General features: G+C 36.6%; 1 pseudogene across 1 annotated transcript; it reads right to left on the bottom strand.

Moving 5' to 3' along the window:
- Positions 1 to 13,389: 13,389 nt before the first annotated feature.
- Positions 13,390 to 14,377, bottom strand: LOC311578333 (proliferation-associated protein 2G4-like; annotated as a pseudogene). Its single transcript has one exon. The product of its transcript is annotated as a proliferation-associated protein 2G4-like (transcript).
- Between the last annotated feature and the right edge of the window lie 3,801 nt (positions 14,378 to 18,178).

The following is an 18,178-nucleotide window of genomic DNA, read 5'->3' as shown; positions in this document are numbered from 1 at the left end:
AATTAAAGTCTGAACTTTTCCATTTAATGGGAAGGTATGTTCTTCCAGGAACATGAAATTCAAAGTTGTTCAAACAGCTTCAAGGCTGTCCTTTCTTATCCATAATTTTTTAAAAATGTAAATAGATTAAAATATCTAATCGAAGATATAAGACATTGAGTGAGTTATAATGGAAAGAAAGAGACACTTACATTCTGCCTACATGGAGCTAACCAAATCTTTAAAGACACATAGGCAGAACATGGAGGATTAAAAAGAATTTTTCTATGCAAGAGAAAATCAGAATATCAAAGTTGCATAAAAATTAATTTTTGGCCAAAATATGTTACAAGAGAAAATTTGTTCACCAGAGAATTAAAAAAGAATTGGGTTATTACTGAGTATAAAAGGTATAAATATATAAATACCTAGGACATATGCCTAAATATATGTGTAAGACAATGAAGATATTGGTAGAAATATAACAGTAGACTTCAATTTCCATCTTTCAGGTGTATGATAATTTAGACAGAAAATTAGCAGGAGGCATGAAACTTGAGCATCAGTTCAATTGGATGTGTAAAATACAGTAGACCATTGCATCTAACAACAAATGAACACCTTCTTAAACACTAGAATAACTGACCAAAGGAAACAGTCAAAAAGCAATTACAAATACATTTTAAATATATTTCAAAATATTGAAGTCATAATATGAATCCTTTGTGATCAAAATGATACAAAAATAGAAATAAAGAATTTGAGAAAAGACACAAAATCCATACTATGTTTCTGAGCCATCAATGAGTCACAGAGGAATTCAAAGAAAAAAAAGAGAAAATTTGATACAAATGAAATTAGAACTGTACATGTAACTGAACAAGAGAAATACAGTAGTGGCAGAAGCTATAGCCATAAATCTTAACAGCAGGAATGCCTAAACAGGAACTGAAACAGAGTGACAATAATAGACATACACAAATGGATAAGAAAAAGTCTGCAAGGCCTCAACCTGACACAAGGAACTACAAGAATCCAGGTGAGGCTGAGAGTGGGAGAAATAGTCTGCCTCAAGAAATAACATTTCGACTGGTTTTTCATCAGCAAATAGTCAACTCTGAAGACATATAAAAAAAATAGCATTGTACAGTATGAGTAGGTAGTCTTTAGGAATATACATATATTCCATAATATGTATATATATAGACAATATATGAATGTAATAGCGGTTAATTAAATAAGAGGCTATGAATTTCAAAGAGAGCAAACAGGAGTATATGAGAAGATTTGCAGAGAAGAAACAGAAGAGAGAAATATAATTGTATTATCTCAAAAAAGGATAAATATTATCAAAACCTATGCTGCACTAAATTCTAGTTTCAGAAAAAATGAGGGAGAATTTGTGTCAAGAAGTAAACACAGTAAAACAAAGGAAAGACATTCTTTTAACCCAAACAAGGTGTTTATGTATTTTATAAGCTATACAAGGAAGTGAGAAAAAGAAGAAATTGAGCTCAGTTAACCGAAAGAAAGAACTTTAATGGGACAAAGCAGAAATAGATATAAGTAAGCCCCAGGGAAATTATAAATGAATCATTTCTTAAAGCAAAGGGTTTTTTTTTTAAAGCAGACAATATTTATAAACCTTTAACTAGATTCAGACAAAGTGAATTGGTTTAAATTCAAATAAATATAATCAGAAATAAAAAATAAAGCAAGATGGCTATGACCAGAGAGACAGAGAGGATCATTAGAGACCACGGTGAAGAGTTGGAAAGCAAAGGTTTTATACTCCCAATGAAATGAATAAATCCGTATTAACCCTACCACATATAAGGCCTGTCAAATGGCTTTACTGGGAATTTCACATAATATTAAAGAGAAACTGGACTCTATCCTTCTCAAACTTCTAACATTTAAGGTTGCACTACTTCCAAATTCATTTTTGTGATGCTACTATTATTAGCAATCCAAACCATATAAGGATAGTGTAGTAAAAAAAATTACAGTTCAATGTCCCCGACAGAAATGGGACAGGATCAATAGCATATTCAAAAGAACACACATCACGTTCAAGTCCATGTCCTCCTAGGAAATAAAAGGTAAATAAATAATTTCATACAAAGGAATTGTTAGTACATAAAAATACAATCATAAGGTCAATAGATGCAGAAAAATATTTTGTAGAATTCAACATTCCACAATGATTTTTAAAAATCATCTGAAAAAGGGATACTGACAAAACATTCTTTAATATAATAAGGATTGAATGTTGCAAGCAGAGACGTCATAGTTATTTATGAATAAATGATTATAATTTAAAGTGAGAAGAATTTCAAGGTCATCTTTTACCATCCAGGGAATTTGAGGCCAGCCTGAGCTAAACACTTTTGCAAAAGAAACAAACAAAACAAGAACAAACAAACAGCAACAATAAAATACTGCATATCATAACCAACTCCTACCCAAGCTTGTATGAAAAATCAGACATAGTTATCTCAAGGCATCTGAGCTGCAGAAAGGATAATTCCTATTGCTTTTATTCTCTGGGATAAGTGCACAGAGGTTTTGCCTACTGTTGTGGAAAAGTCTAAGTTACTTAAGGGAGTACCCGAAAGTGAAGAGGCCAAAAACATCCTTCTTGTTATCCCCCTGGCTATTAGCTTTGTATCTCTGCTGCTTAGTCCAGGATATTCTAAGCATGAGCTGTGATTTCCATCCTGGCTTCTCTGAAGTCTGTGCTGCTTTTACAGTGTGCTTGGGTATTGAATGGGCCTCACCCCAATTAGATAGCTCAGGGACTATCACAAGCCTATTAAGGAAAGAAAGTTAAAAACTGTTAAAATCCTGATTTAACAAAACAGTGGGACCTTCACACCCCCATGTCTTCTTCTGTCTCCATCTGATGTTTTATTGATGTGGCAGCTGCATCTTAATTAGCAGACTTCTTTATTGTACATGTGCCCCGAGGCTGTTTGAGAAAAGACATGGTCTTAAAAGTCTACAGAGTAGACAAATAAGCAAATATTGCCTCAGACAACATTTCCCTACATGTGCTTGTCATAGGCATTAATTACTGGGTGGGGATTTCACAGAGACTAGCCAAGTAATGAGCGTACTTATCTGCCTGCCTTCAGAGGCAAGGTCAGGAAGGATCACACTGGAAAGTAATAAAGAGCAGCAAGAAGACACTGGGGAATTTAATTAGCCTGTTACGAGTGAAGAATAGGGAAATTTCAAAAAAAAAAGTATAAATTTATTATCTCTGTTTCGGTTCTCCCAGTGGCAAACTCTAAGGTCAGAGTTTGAGGGGCAGGAGTTTGTTTTCATGTTTATCTCAAGTGTCACCAGTAAGGATGAGAGAAACTCCATAAGAAAAAAAATCAAACGTCAACAATGAAGTTTTCAAAAATTATCAATTAGCTCCCATGGCATCCAAATGAATTGGTGCAGCCAATCAGTTGTGCCCAATGCATCCTGGAAAGGAAATTGAATTTTCCTGAAGGCTTGAATTCTCTGACAGAAGAATAGACTGAGTAGCAATGCTATTGGGTAATGGGAATTTAGATAAAGAATCCTGAAATGAAACCTGAGCGGGTCATTATCTTCAAGTTAGCCGCCATCTGTCATTTTGCAGAAGAAACAACTAAGGCAGCATTGTGTATCCACCACTGGGCCGCCTGGTTTTGTTTTAGTTTGACACAAGATAACAGTCGTTAGGTAAGAGAGATCTTAACTGAGAAAATACCCCAAGCAGACTGTTCTCTGGGGAAATCTGTGGTTGATTTTCTTGGTTGGAGATTGATGCTGGAAGACTCAACTCATTTAAGGTGGTACTATCTCTGGGCTGGTAATCCTGAGTTCTGTAAGAAATCAGGCTGATTAAACCATGGAGACAAATCAACAAGCAACACTCTTCCGTGGCCTCTGAGTCAGCTCCTGCCTCGAGTGAGTTTTCTGCCCTGAAATCCTCCCTCATGGACTGCGTTGTGGAACTGGAGTCTGTTGCTCTTGTTACGGCATAGTATGACAATGATGAGGCAAACGCAATTGACAAAGGAAGACTAATTAGAGCATATGAGAAAATAGGAATGCACCAATGGCTTCTATCTTACTGAGTGAGCCTCCACCAGGCCCAACAGGGCACCACAGAGACTTGTACCTGAACTCAGGTTCATTTTGATCTTCATCTCTCTGTCCTAGGAAGCTGCTAACCCACACTGCTGGTTCACTCAGGATTTTCAGTTTTATTCCTTCTCAAGTCTCTGAGGGGCATTGAAGACAAGATAGTTTAGTTTTACAACCAAGCTTAGTTGGTTAGGGGACAAGATAATTTTAGATCAAGATAAAGAAGTTAAGTTATTAAAGTTGAGATAGGATCGATATTGAATCTCATTCAGAAATTTAGACCCAACAAGACAGGAAAGACACTTACTTCAAAAGGGACAAGTGCAGATGGCCAATTCACTATGAATGTAACATGTATAGAACTCATTATTCTCATGATTGTCACATGATTTGTTTTATACATGTGTAATAAAATAAAAGTATAAAAATTATCTAAAAAAGATAGATGATATCTTTATTGCTAAAGAATTCTGAGGATTTATGGATTTGTAGCTATAAAATTGCTTAGTATATAGTTTAGAATAGAGAAAAACTTGACAAGGGAATAGGAATGGCCTTTACTAATCTTGTGATCAGAAGTTGCAGTTACTTGTTGATTGGGCAAGCCAACTTTTAAGCTATAATCCACCATCAGTGAAACACCAACAAATGTATCATTCCGGACTTGCTTATCCTTGAGGAGTTTTTTGTTGTTGTTTTGTTTTGTTTTTGGTTTTTTCTTTTGTTTGTTTCTTTGTTTATTTTTTGTTGTTGTTCTAGACAGCATAACCAAAAGATTAAACACAAGTGGCGGGTGAGACTCCCTCCAGGGCAATGGCAGTCTGAACTGTCATTTACTCTCAGCTGTCATTTAGCATCCCTCCCCTACATTTCTTAAAGATTGAGAAGGCAGAGCCACTGAAGACCTGCTCCTGGACATGGTCAAACTTTTGTTTGAACTTGAACATGGTAAAGTACACTCAGAAATCTGACTCTGGAGGGGGAAAGAGTCACAGGCCATCTGGTTGAGGGCAGATAAATTACAGTGTTCAAAGGGGTCAGAAACAAAAGGGTCATTTTTAAAATAAGGTCAGAAATGAAAGAAGATAGATACAGGATGGCAGCCCTGCCTATAAAGGTTTGAAATTGTTAGGTTTCAGCCAAGAAATAACCTCATTTGAACTTCATTCTACAGGGTGTAAAATAGAGGTGCTTTCACCAAGCCTTGTGAAAATTCAGGAGAGTAGAACGGTGTGACAAATTCACTTTGCAAATCAAAAATCTTCATACAAATGTAAAGATAGGAGTCACTAGCGTGAGTGAACCTATTGTAACATGTGGTCTATTTTTTTTTAAATATAAAAATTATATTGAAACTGTAAAGGAGTTTCTTAGACATTATGTCAACCAGTGTGGTAATTCTCTGCACCCAAAAATCAAAGCTGAACAATCTTGCTAGCCTGGACCAAGGTTATATGTCAAATTTTATCCTCCCTCTGTTGTGCTAATTAACCAGGCATATTGATGTAACTGGTCACAATGGACATTACTAAAACCCTATATTTTCATCCTTGATTTCAGTCAACAGAGGGATCAGACCATGTCACAGAGTCACTGTTCATGTGCTTCCTGCAAACTGGTCAGTAAAATCAATCATACTGTTGTAGCCAAAAAGAATATGACAGCTATAGGTAATTACAAACTAGTCACGTTTTCACAAAGCCATGATTAACTATTCAAATATATAACAAGTGATTATATTCTAAGAGCAATTCAGCTAATTACATTGCATTAAAAAATTAAAAATAAATTAATTCTAAAAGCGAAGTATAGACTCAAGATTTCCATGTAACAGCTTGGGCATAAATATTTAAAGCACATGAGATCTGTGATGCCGGGTGTTTGGCAAACATTCACTTGGGGTAGAAATCAACAAATTATATGATAATTGCTTTTGTGATGCTTGGTTCAAGAACTAGCATATATTTCACTTGAGAAATTTAGGACTCATCTTATTTCCTGATCCACTTGTCTTAAATCTTAAATCACTCATCTGGGATTTTTATGTATGATAGTTATGTTCCTCTTTCCTGATATAATTCCTTTCCAGCTGTTTTCATTTTACATTTCTTTTCTAGTTGACAAGTAGTTGAATACACTCATGGTATACAACATGACCTTTTGATATAGCCAGACACTGGTGGCTAAATTAAACTAATTATTGCATCTATTATCTAAGATGCTTATCATTTTTGTATGAGAAAAAACATTCTCTTAGCATTTAAAAATATCAAGTGCATTGCAATGAACTATAGTTATTATGTTAAATATCATTTATTGTGAGCTCATTCATCTTTCCTATATTTTGTTTCATGTCTTCCCAACCCTTGTATGCCATCCTTCTCTATAGTCATCATGTTATTTATGTCTCTGCTCTTGACTCTTTTGGAGCATACAAAAATGTGAAATTATGTGGCATTCATCCTTTCTGTGTATGTCTTATTACATGTAACATAATGTTCTCCAGGTTTATACATAGGTCTCTGATAAAATTCCATAAGGAGCCCATGGGTTCAGTGTGTGTGTGTGTGTGTGTGTGTGTGTGTGTGTGTGTGTGTGAGAGAGAGAGAGAGAGAGAGAGAGAGAGAGAGAGAGAGAGAGAGAGAGAGAGAGAGAGAGAGATTGTTTTTTACCCAACTTGTATATATTCTGATTGACATATAGTTGATTTGCTGCCTTAGCTCTTGAGCATAGTGCTACAGTGAGCATGGAAATATATATATAACATAACATATGGATCTCATTTGTTTTGTAAATATGCCTAAAGTTAGGTTGTTGGGTCCTAATATAGTTCTTTTAGCAAAAAGATCATTAGGTAACAAAAGTCATAAGGTAAAATGATGGAAACAGGACAGATGTGAATTCTAGGAGAGCTTCTCATATTCCTAGGGTGACTTTGAACAAGAGGATTAACTCACTGAGTAGCCACTGTTCTGCATTGTCACTAAACCATGACTTAGCTGTTTGTTCTAAAGTTGTAATTCAGAAAGTGTACCTTCTTTATACCATGATGTTTGATCTGAGTTTCATAGGGAAGTATTAAGGACTCTTCTTTCTCCTTTGTAGAGATTCTTTTCCAAGAATACTTCAGTTTCAATATGGTTTACTAACATTCTAGACTTTACTCTTGTCTTTTGAAATTTTCTGAAGTTTTGCTCTCTGAAGTTTTGAAGCAAAGTAAGACTGACAGTAGAGATAGTTTTTCCAGCTAAATAGAATATCTCCTATGAGACAACTTAAGGACTTCTCTTCTTTTCTCTCTTCTCTTCTCTTCTCTTCTCTTCTCTTCTCTTCTTTTCTCTCTTCTCTTCTCCTCTCTTCTCTTCTTTTCTCTTCCCTTCTCTCTTCTCCAAGACCCAGACTCCAAGTCTCATGCCCACCTCTGCAATAGAACACCTGTGGAATCCTTCCACACACACACCCATCTCCTGGGATCCCAAAAATCTACCCCCTTTTTCTTCCTCCCCTTACTTGTTGCTTTCTGCAAGACTTCAACTCCATCAGGAACTTGCTGCTAAACCAAAGACCTTCCCTCTCACAGCAACAAGTAGGCTAAAAGAGGGCGTACACCTTTTCTTCTGCTCTTAAGATCTAACAGCCGTTGCCCAGGTTTCATCCCCATCTCTATATCAGGAAATCTCCAGTGATCTCCCTTCCCTCTTGGACATCATCCCCAGAGAGACACACAGATATTATCCACCACACTTTTCTTCCCTCTACCCATCCCATTATTACACCCATCAGGATGGCTAAAATCAAAAATTCAAGTGACACCACATGCTGGCGAGGATGTGGGGAGAGAGGAACACTCCTTCATTGCTGGTGGGAATGCAAACTAGTACAGCCACTTTGGAAATCTATCTGGTGCTATCTCAGAAAAATGGTAATATGGCTTCCTCAAGACCCAGCTATTCCACTTCTCGGAATATACCCAGAAGATGCTCCAGCACACAACAAGAAAATTTGCTTATTCATAATAGCCAGATCATGGAAACAGCCTAAGTGTCCCTCAATAGAAGAATGGATAAAGAAACTGTGGTACATATACACTATGGAATACTACTCAGCTATTAAAAACAAGGAATTCCCGAAATTTGTGGACAAATGGATTGAGCTAGAAATGATCATAATGAGTGAGTTAAGTCAGAAGCAGAAAGACTCAAATGGTATATACTCACTTATATCTGCATACTAGCCCAAGGGGCATGTCCCATGAAAGCCTTCACTTACCAGGAAACTGGGACAGAAGGGAGAACATCCTATTGAGACTCTGGATGAGAGAAGCATAGAAGAATAGCAAAGTAGAAGGATCCAGAGGGTCCTAGAAACCTACAAGTAGAACATTATGGTAGGAAGATTTGGGCCCAGGGGTCCCGCTCAAACTAAGGCACCATCCAAGGACAATACAGGTGGTAAACTTTAAACCCCTACCCAGATCTAGCCAATGGTCAGAACAGTCTCCACAATTGAGTGGAGAGTGGGATATGACTTTCTCAAGTACTCTGGTGCCTCACATTTGACCATGACCCCTGGAGGGGGATATCTGGTGGCACTCAAAGGAAGGACAGCAGGTTACCGAGAAGACACTTGATACCGTATGAGCATATACAAGGGGAGGTAATCACCCTCAGGAACAGTCATAGGGGAGGGGAATAAGGGGAAAATGGGAGGGATGGAAGAATCGGTGGATACAAGGGATGGGATAACCATTGAGATGTAACAAGAATAAATTAATAATAAGAAAAAGAAAAAATGAACTGGCCACATCATAATCAAAACACTAAGCATACGGAATAAAGACGTGACATTAAAATCAGCAAAAGAAAAAGACTAAGTATCATATAAATACTAGAATTGCACCTGACTTTACAATAGATGCTGTCAAATCCAGAAGAGCCTGGAGAGTTGTGCTGCACTCTGTGAGACCAGAGAATCTCTCCATCAGGTGGTCATTGTATAGTAAGGACAATTTTTGGATTGGGACTTTCCAAAGGCAATACAACTGGAAACACCTATGACATGAGGATGACAAAGAGTCCTGTACTGATCCAGACTGAGATAGTTTGCAGGCTGTGGATGGTCCAGGGAAGTCTGCGTACATGAGTTGACATTATTGTACAGCTGTTTAGTTTTCTGGCATTCACTTCCACATGGTAAATGATTTCCATGTACTTTGCCATAGACCATTTAAAAACGCATTCAACCTCAACCTTAGTTACTATTAGTGGTGTGAGAAGATTTAAAGAGATGCAGCTCCTGGAGGTCAGGAAAGTTTAGCAGTAGAAAGAGCTTACAGGTGTGATAATGGAAATGGCAGATCTGGTGACAAACTGTTGACTGTTAGGAAGCACAGGAGGAACTCTGGTTGCAAAATTAGCCAACCTAAACCTGTATGTTTATTCAGCATTCTTCTACCTCCATAACCTCTTAAAACATCAACACCATTTTGGGATTAAGTATTCAAACACTCAATCATCTATCTATCTATCTATCTATCTATCTTTCTTTCTTTCTTTCTATCTACCTATGCCTATGATATTTCAATAATCTATGTATCATCATCTATCTTATGATATATGGATATTTTCAAATATACATATAGGTATGTATTTATAATATTTATTCATCATCTATCTATACCTATCACCCACCTGTCTATCTATCTATCTATCTATCTATCTATCTATCTATCTACCATCTATTCATAATCTATTCCCTACCTACCACCTTTGATCTCTCCATCATATTAAACTCAGGGTTACAGCGATATCTCTCACTCTGATCTTGCACAACAGAAGTTGATCTATCTTCACTTACTAAGGTTTAAACTATCCACTTCAGCAATGAGAAAATTTTATTCCACACATTTGTAACTTTATTAGCTATTTGTTGATGTCTTGTTCTCCAGTGAGGAAGATTTTCTAATGAGGATACCATACATCATGTTTATGAAAAGTTATTTTAGTCTTTATCTTGCACTTTACAGTGAAAAAAAATATTTTCTAATGTTACATAAAGAAGCCCCTTTGGGTTCTGCTTCATGATGTGGACAGTTCATGAAGCATGGACAGGGAGTTCATTTCTCCCTGATTTATGTTTTCTGTATTTCCAGAATAACAGTGATTTTTGATTTTAATTTACTTATAAAAAATTAACTTTTATATTTGGGTATGGTATAACAGCCTCCAAAATGGCCATAAATTACCCCTATTCATTGTATTCTCCCCATAACTTCTCCTCCATCTGTAGGGGATAAAATGAACTTATTAACTCAATTCTAGTCAATGAAATTTCCAGTGAATGTAAGCATATAAGCAATGTCACTGGACTACATAACCAGACTCATGATTCTATCATTTGCATAGCTAATCTCTCTCTCTCTCTCTCTCTCTCTCTCTCTCTCTCTCTCTCTCTCTCTCTCTCCTTCTATACTCCCAGTATATGTCAATATATTCCCCATCATCAAATATACTAGATACTGGATAAATCCTGTTGATATGCACCCACATCTCTCTCATGCTCTCTGAACATTATCTTTCCAATTACACCTCTAGATAAATTCTGTGAAATGCAGAAACAAACCTAGATTTATACTTATTCTACAAAATACCTAAACAATACCCTTCCAATTTTTCAATCACAAAACTGAAAGAGAAGCTGACAGGTCATCAGAGATTGGTGGAGACAAGGCTCCTGATGTACATGTGTGTTATCTCTCAGACTTGACAGAAGTCTGGGTCACTAAAAGGCTTCTGATAGAAAAAAACTTCAGTGTCATTGAAAGCCTGAATTTCAATGTTTAATTAAGACTATTTTATTAATTTTAGTTATAATTGTATGAATGTAAGATGTATAGAATCTAATTTACAGTATTTGCAATTTGTAAAGCCAGAATTAACTCAAAATAGGAAGTTAGACTCAGCTATTAAAAACAAGGAAATCTTGAAATTTGAAGGCAAATGGACAGATCTAGAAACAATCATGCTGAGTGAGGTAACCCAGACCCAGAAAGACACTCAGGTATATATTCACTTACAAGTGGATCTTAGCCACACAAGGCAGGATAATCACACTACAATACACAGACCTAAAGAAACTAAATAATAGAAGTACCCTAGGAAAAATATTTAATTCTCATTCAAAAGGACAATCAAAATAGTCACCGGAAGCAGTTAAAGAGAAGAAGTAGGACAGGAGCCTACCACAGAGGTCTTCTGAAAGACTCCACCTGCAGGGGATCCGAGCAGATGCTAAGACTCACAGCCAAATTTGGGGTGGAGCTCAGGGAGTCTTATGGAAGAGTTGGGGAATGCAAAGACCTGGGTTTGTCAGGAGCTCCACAAGGAGACCAATGGAGGAAGCAAATCTGGGCCCAGGTTGGAGGGTGCGTGCTTCAGACTGATGCATCTATCAAGGATCATGAATTGTGAGTACCTAGACCTTCTACTCATATGTAGTACATAGGCATCACAGGCATACACATTTCCATGTAGGTGCCATAAAATGGGGAGTAGAGGCTACTTCTGTCATGGACTCTGCTTTCGGCCTCAATAGACATTGTACTAACATGTACAGCACACACACACACACACACACACACACACACACACACACACACAAAATACAATATTAAAATAAGAGTTGAGGAGATATTAAAACATTGGCTCTGGAGATTGGCATACAAGTTTTAGGAACTGTTAACTATGAGAATGCAAAGTCAGATAGGTTCTTAATTCAAAGTTCAGTAAGAAATATCTATAAAGAAGAGACACCCATGAAAGACAAGGCCACCTCAACTCTCACCTCAAGTCATAATTGCTCTGTGGGGAAATCCTTTCCCTTTGTTCACCTGGTGGGAGGAAAGCAAACATATATTATGGAGAAAAGGATCTATGCTTTCTGCGGTTCTTTGTCATACTAGTTTGGCACATGATAACTCCTGTAGGACACATGATGGGACAAGAGCATGTGCATATTAAGGAGATAGAAAAATAATAAAACCAGCCTTATAGATAAGGAAAATATAAGTTCAAATGACATTGATGAGTTAAATAAAGACATAAGTAAAGAAGAAAGAAAAGCAAAAATTGCAGATTTCAATGAAATGTTATTTTTAAAGCAAAGAGTATATGTCTGAAATTTATATAGCATAAAATTTAAAATTTATTGAAATAATTTATTGGGAGTCTTGGTGCATCAGAGATTGATATCAATGGCTTTGAAAAGAGTTTAAGAAAAATGATGTTATTAGAGACAAAAAGGAAAGAAAAAAATCACATCACTCAGTGATAGAACCTCATTACACACAAATAATGTGGTTTGTAGGCCTTACAGATGGACAGATTAAATCCACATTTGATGATAAAGTAGCTGGAGCTATTCAAGCCCAACCAAAGAATCAACTTGCACATGCAAGAGGTCCAGCAGTCTCAGGAAAGGCCAATAGGACACATCTTCCTTTTTTTTCCTTCATGCCTCTTTGATGTGAGAATGCAGAATTTCCATGTGACTCACAGCATGGTCTAGTATGCAAGCTGAAAATTCAGAGGATGTCTGGATACCCAGAGAAAACAATAATGGGAGATGTTTTTAATCTCTCTGACCTACAACAGAGCTGATGGAAACTATGAAATCAAATGTTACCTTCAGTCTTAAAAACAATCACTGTAGAAAGGCATAAGACCCATACTGCTTTTTTATTTCAATTACCAGAATTAGATAAAAGGAGACGGTATTAGTGTAGCTGCCTTCTGCACCTTAAATAGTTGCTATCATTTTGTTTTTATTTATTTTGAGAATAGTTATATTTTAATCAAAGAATTAAACCATATTTCAAAGGACACATTTTTTAGATCTTTGCATATTCCGTCAAGCAGACGTCTAGTGACATTGAATCTGCCACAAAGTCCATCCCAATAGAAAGAAAAAGATAAAAATTTATTATTTTTTTACTCCTTATTTTATTATTAAATTTTTTTCTCTGTCTGCTGAAAGTAATCTTCGGTGGCTAGGAAGCCTGGTGTCCCAACACCAGAGTCAGCTAGAGCTGGTTTTGTTGTTGTTGTTGTTGTTGTTGTTGTTGTTGTTGTTGTAGTTGTTGTTGTTGGGAGGAGTGAGCGGTGGGAGGAGGAACTAGAATGAGCAGAGAAGACGATGCTGTGCTGGTGGTCTTGGGTGGAGAACACAAACAGTACTGCACAGAACCTGGGGCTCAGTGAGAAGGTGATGAGGCTGTAATGGCAAGCTGTGGATATGGGACCCAGCTCCGTCCCTAGCGTCACGCGCATGAGCAGAACAGTATATTTACATTGGGAAACTCACCCTCCTTTTCATGGAGAGCATTAACTGGCTGGTAGTAACTCATATTTGGCAAACTCTACCACACCCACTTGAGCCTTCTCCTCCTCAAATATTCTTAAAGTAAATGGCACTGCATGGCATCAAAATGCTGTTCCACATCACTGAAGAGGGCTCACGAATGTTTTTCCAGGCCATATTGTTTAGAGGGTCTCATCTGTAAGTGGTGGTTCTGTGTCCTATGTCTTCGCCCTTCCCTTCTCCTGAGTATATGAACTTCATATACCTCAAATTCTGCCTTTTCGTGGTCCCTCTTCTGCTGGCCTATAGGATTCTGGGTAATGTTTTTCCTCCATTGGTCACATGCTGCTTCACCGGGTGTGAAAACATACCTTCTTTTGGTGTGCAATTAAACGAGCGAGCAACTTTGTTCCAGGCGTCTGTCATCTGCGTGTTCTGACTTTCAAGTTTGACAAGTCTTAAGGCAGCTTCGACACAAGAGTGAGCTGCCTTAATGACATCTGCTTTCTGCCCTGCAGACGGGAGCCTCTAAGTTACAGCAATTACAGAAGTGTGAGCCGCAATGAAGCTATCCACATGGACCCCAAGGTCAAGTATTACCAAGTCACCTTTCTTGAGTATGTAGTCCTGGTCACTCTTCAAAGGGGGAAACATGACAGGCACAAATACTTACTGAAATGCTGCTGGGAAAATCAATTCCTTTCATTATTTCCTTTTCTTTCTTGAAGATTTTCCCTGTATCTTCCATAATCATGGCAACACCACTCTCAAACAGGCTCAGTACTGACACACTGGAGCTAGATGCTTTCACCAAAAATTGAAATACCTGGTTGGTGATGTCACTTCCCATCTGTACTTGGTCATGACTAGGCCCTCAGCAAGTTTGTTCCTGCTGTGTGTCTTCCCCTGACATTTTCATATCATCACTACTGAAGCTCCATTTTCCCTGAGCTGAGGTCTCTGTCTCCCTTCCCAGCCACAAGCTATAGCCAAAGTCTCTCTGATCCATGAGGGAAGTCATTTATAATATTTTGAAGAAACGAAAACTGTGAAACTTTCAGCTCCGACAGCGATTTTAATTCTCCATATGATGTTCATTTCCCAGAAAGTGATTGGAAAACAACTGTGTAGGAAGTGGTAATATTCTCTCCTACTATTAAAAAAATTCTTCCAGTTTTATGTAGCTTTAGAGATAAAAGAAGTTTACACAAAAATATTTTTACTACAAATTACTTTTTCTTCATTTACCATGGTTTATTAAATATTCTTTAAATCTGAGATTAGCTTTCATGGTAATAAGTGGCAATAATAAAAGAAAATTATATTGGGAAATGTTCCACCAAAGTTACCTCTACACATTCTACAATTCCCAATACAAATTGGACGTAACCAACTAACAACTGATTTGACGTAGGCCTACTCCAAAAGATGGAACCTATACATGTTACCACTTGGGTATCTGAGACTAGATATCCAGACATTATGTAGAGAATGAGAGACTTTGGAACACTCATCCTTAAATGGGATAAGTTTATTAAATTCCTCTACTCAGAACTCAAGGAACCTTAAGGAAGAGGAGACAGAAAGAGTGTAAGACCCAGATGGTATGGACAACACCAACAAAACAAGACAAAAACAACAACAAAGACAAGGTTCTCTTAATCAATATAAACAAAGCTAATATGAACTCTCAGAGACTGAAGCTGAATGCAAAGGGTGAGCATGGGTCTGGACCAGGTCAACACTGTTTATATTGTAGCTTCCAGTTTAGTGAACTTATGGGATTTCTAGGTGTACAAATGTGTGGGTATCTGATTCTTGTGCATTCTCCTAGGTTATTTTCTTTCTTTTGGTTTATCCTGTTCAACTTCAATGTTATAGTTTTTGTTCTATGTCATTATATTTTGTTACAGATTTTATTTTTAGAAAATGGATGCATAAATGAATTAACGAATGAAAACCTAGCAAATAAGGTGAAGGTTAACAAATTCACTTTCACTTATATCTGTTAAGAGGAGGTAAAATCAGTTTTCTCCAGTATAATGACACTTCTCAAGGTTAGCACTCATGTTCATGAGTAGTTTACCAACATATATTGAATTCCACAGTTTGTTGTTCTTTGTTGTGCATTTTGTTTGGTGTGTGTGTGTGTGTGTGTGTGTGTGTGTGTGTGTGTGTGTGCGCCTACTTGTGTGCACGTGCACACGAGCTCATGCTTTTATTTGGTTACACTTTGTTGTCTTTTTTTTTTCTTTTTAGGTGTGGTGTTTTTGGGCGAATTGTTATGTTGAGGCTGTGCTTTTTTTTTTCAAAAAGAATTTAAAGTTGTATGGGTGAAGGGGAAGGTGGTCTAGAAAATCTTGGGGGAAAGAAAGAACATGATGAAATATATTTATTAAAATAGTTTTAAATAATAAAACCAAGCATATAATTTAAAAATGAAATAAATTAACATCTTATTTTAGTAATTTATCTCTGAATGGGCCCCTTAATATTATTATTTTATGGCCAGTCTCTTACACTTTTTAAAGGAGTAATTTATTTCAAATAAGTAGAAATTTACTTTCAAACTCCATGACCCAAATGATTTTTATGCTCCAAATTAACCCTGGTATTACACAATGAATGACACTTATCTATGTTTGTTTTTTCTTGTTTTGTTTTTGTTTTTAAGGTAAATTCTGGGTATTTGTTTAAAAGAGGAATAATTAATATTCTAAAGTTGAACAATAATTTTAATGTTCTCATGTTTATGTGAACAGAGAGAAAGTTTGTATTTGATTTTTATTTTCACATTTTTCCTTAATTAGAACTAGATGAAGCAATTATGAAGTGTAAAGTGATTTCACTTTTGTATGTATCTTTCCTTAATATCTTAACTTCTGAAGTGTTTGTAGCTTCCTAGTCAATGTCAAGTACTTTAAAAGGGGGATAGAAGCCTAGTACTGGACAGCCGACTAGTAGCATGTAGGATGTGAGCAGAGATCTCACAGCAGATGTGTTTTTGGACTTCTTAGGTCATCACAATTCTCATCAAATTATGTTTATTCTTATGCTTGAACCATATACCACATTGTTTACCACGTCTAATTATATTTGCTCAGACTTGTGGCTCAGATAAAGGAAAAATGAGAAAAGAGTAATGAACTCTCAGAATTTCTATCAGTCAAATGATAATGTCAAAGACCACGGAGAACATAGACTTCAGATAGTTAAGCTTTTTGATCGTATAGTTTGCTTAGTGGGCAAATCTTAGGGAATTGGAATGAGGTTTAAACATTGTATTTGAAAGAACAAAAATAGATTAGTTCAATAAAAGGAGAGTGATTTCTGTTTTGTTTTAACCCTTCCCTTCAAAAAGACCCCCATAAGCCAATCAATACTTTCAGTTCATCTGAGACCTCTGATTCTGTATGAGGCCCCTGCAGTTTAATGATTACTTCCTTGGCCCAAAATCTTCAACCAGCAGTTTGAAGAGCTGAAATAGTACAAATTCATGTCATCCTTCATAACTTCCTGGCTTGCTACTGTACATTTACATTAATAAGTTTAGTGGGTAGGTTAAAAAGTCAAGAGAAAGGTGACTTGATACCATGGTTGCCTTGAAGAAGCAGATCCCAACCTACTCTAAAATTCTGCATTTGGGTAAATGTGACAGCTTTCTGAAGATCCACAGACATTTTATTTCTCCTAAACAAGGTATGATCACAAAATGTGAGCCACAGAACACATGTATTTTCTGCCCCCATCGAATCCACAGTCAAAGTGTTTTATCTTGTATCTCATGCAAGAAGCATCACCTTCATTGATTTACAGTTTCATATTTCATTCACATATTCACAGACTATGATTTCTCCCTAATGAACAGGATTTAAAATATGTTGTAAAAGGAAAAAAAAGGCTTGATAACTAGGGGGAAAACTAACCACATCAACAGCTCTCATGTGTCAGTTTTTAATAAGCCTGAATTATGATGAAGTTATAATTTTGACATAAAATATTATGCAGAGCTGCAAGGAACAACTGTGAGGTGTGCTTATTGAATCAGACAGTATAAATGATGTGCACACAAGATAAAAGTACACTTGTTTTCCTGTTCCAATAAACTATGTTCATCCTCTGCTATCATTTAAAATATTAGTATGCCATCCTATCAACCTACAGATTAAAATCTCAAAAGGAGATTTGCAAATAATTATATGAGAGTTGCTGTCAATGTAACAAAGAGTTTTGGGCTGTTACGTTTGTAGACTTTAGTTCAAATATCATCCTACCGGCTTGAAAGACGTTATATCCATCTTCTACCTTTTACTTAAATTTCCTCAAATATAAATTAAAGAAAACAATTCTCCTTGGAATTGTTTATCTTGGTTGTCAGGTAGATGGTGTAGTGGTTTCAATAGCAATGGCCCCTGTAGACTCAGTTGTTTGAATGCTGAACCTATAAGAAGTGGCATTATAAAGACTTGTGGCCCTGTTAGAGGAAGTATTTCACTATGGCAGTGGGCTTTGAAGTCTCATATGCTCAAGGTTGACCTAGTGTGACAGTCTCCTTCTACTGCCTGTGGGTCAAGGTACAGAACTATTAATTCCTTCTTGAGGAGCATGTATGCCCGCATAACACCATATCTTCCACCATGACAATAATGGAATAAACTATAAACCAAGCCCAATTCCAGGTTTTTCTTTATAAGAGCTGTTGTGTGTCTCTTCA

Source organism: Acomys minous, assembly GCF_964271855.1.
Source record: "Acomys minous genome assembly, chromosome: 12".
Lineage (NCBI taxonomy): Eukaryota > Metazoa > Chordata > Mammalia > Rodentia > Muridae > Acomys > Acomys minous.
This window is presented reverse-complemented; position numbering and strand designations above follow the sequence as displayed.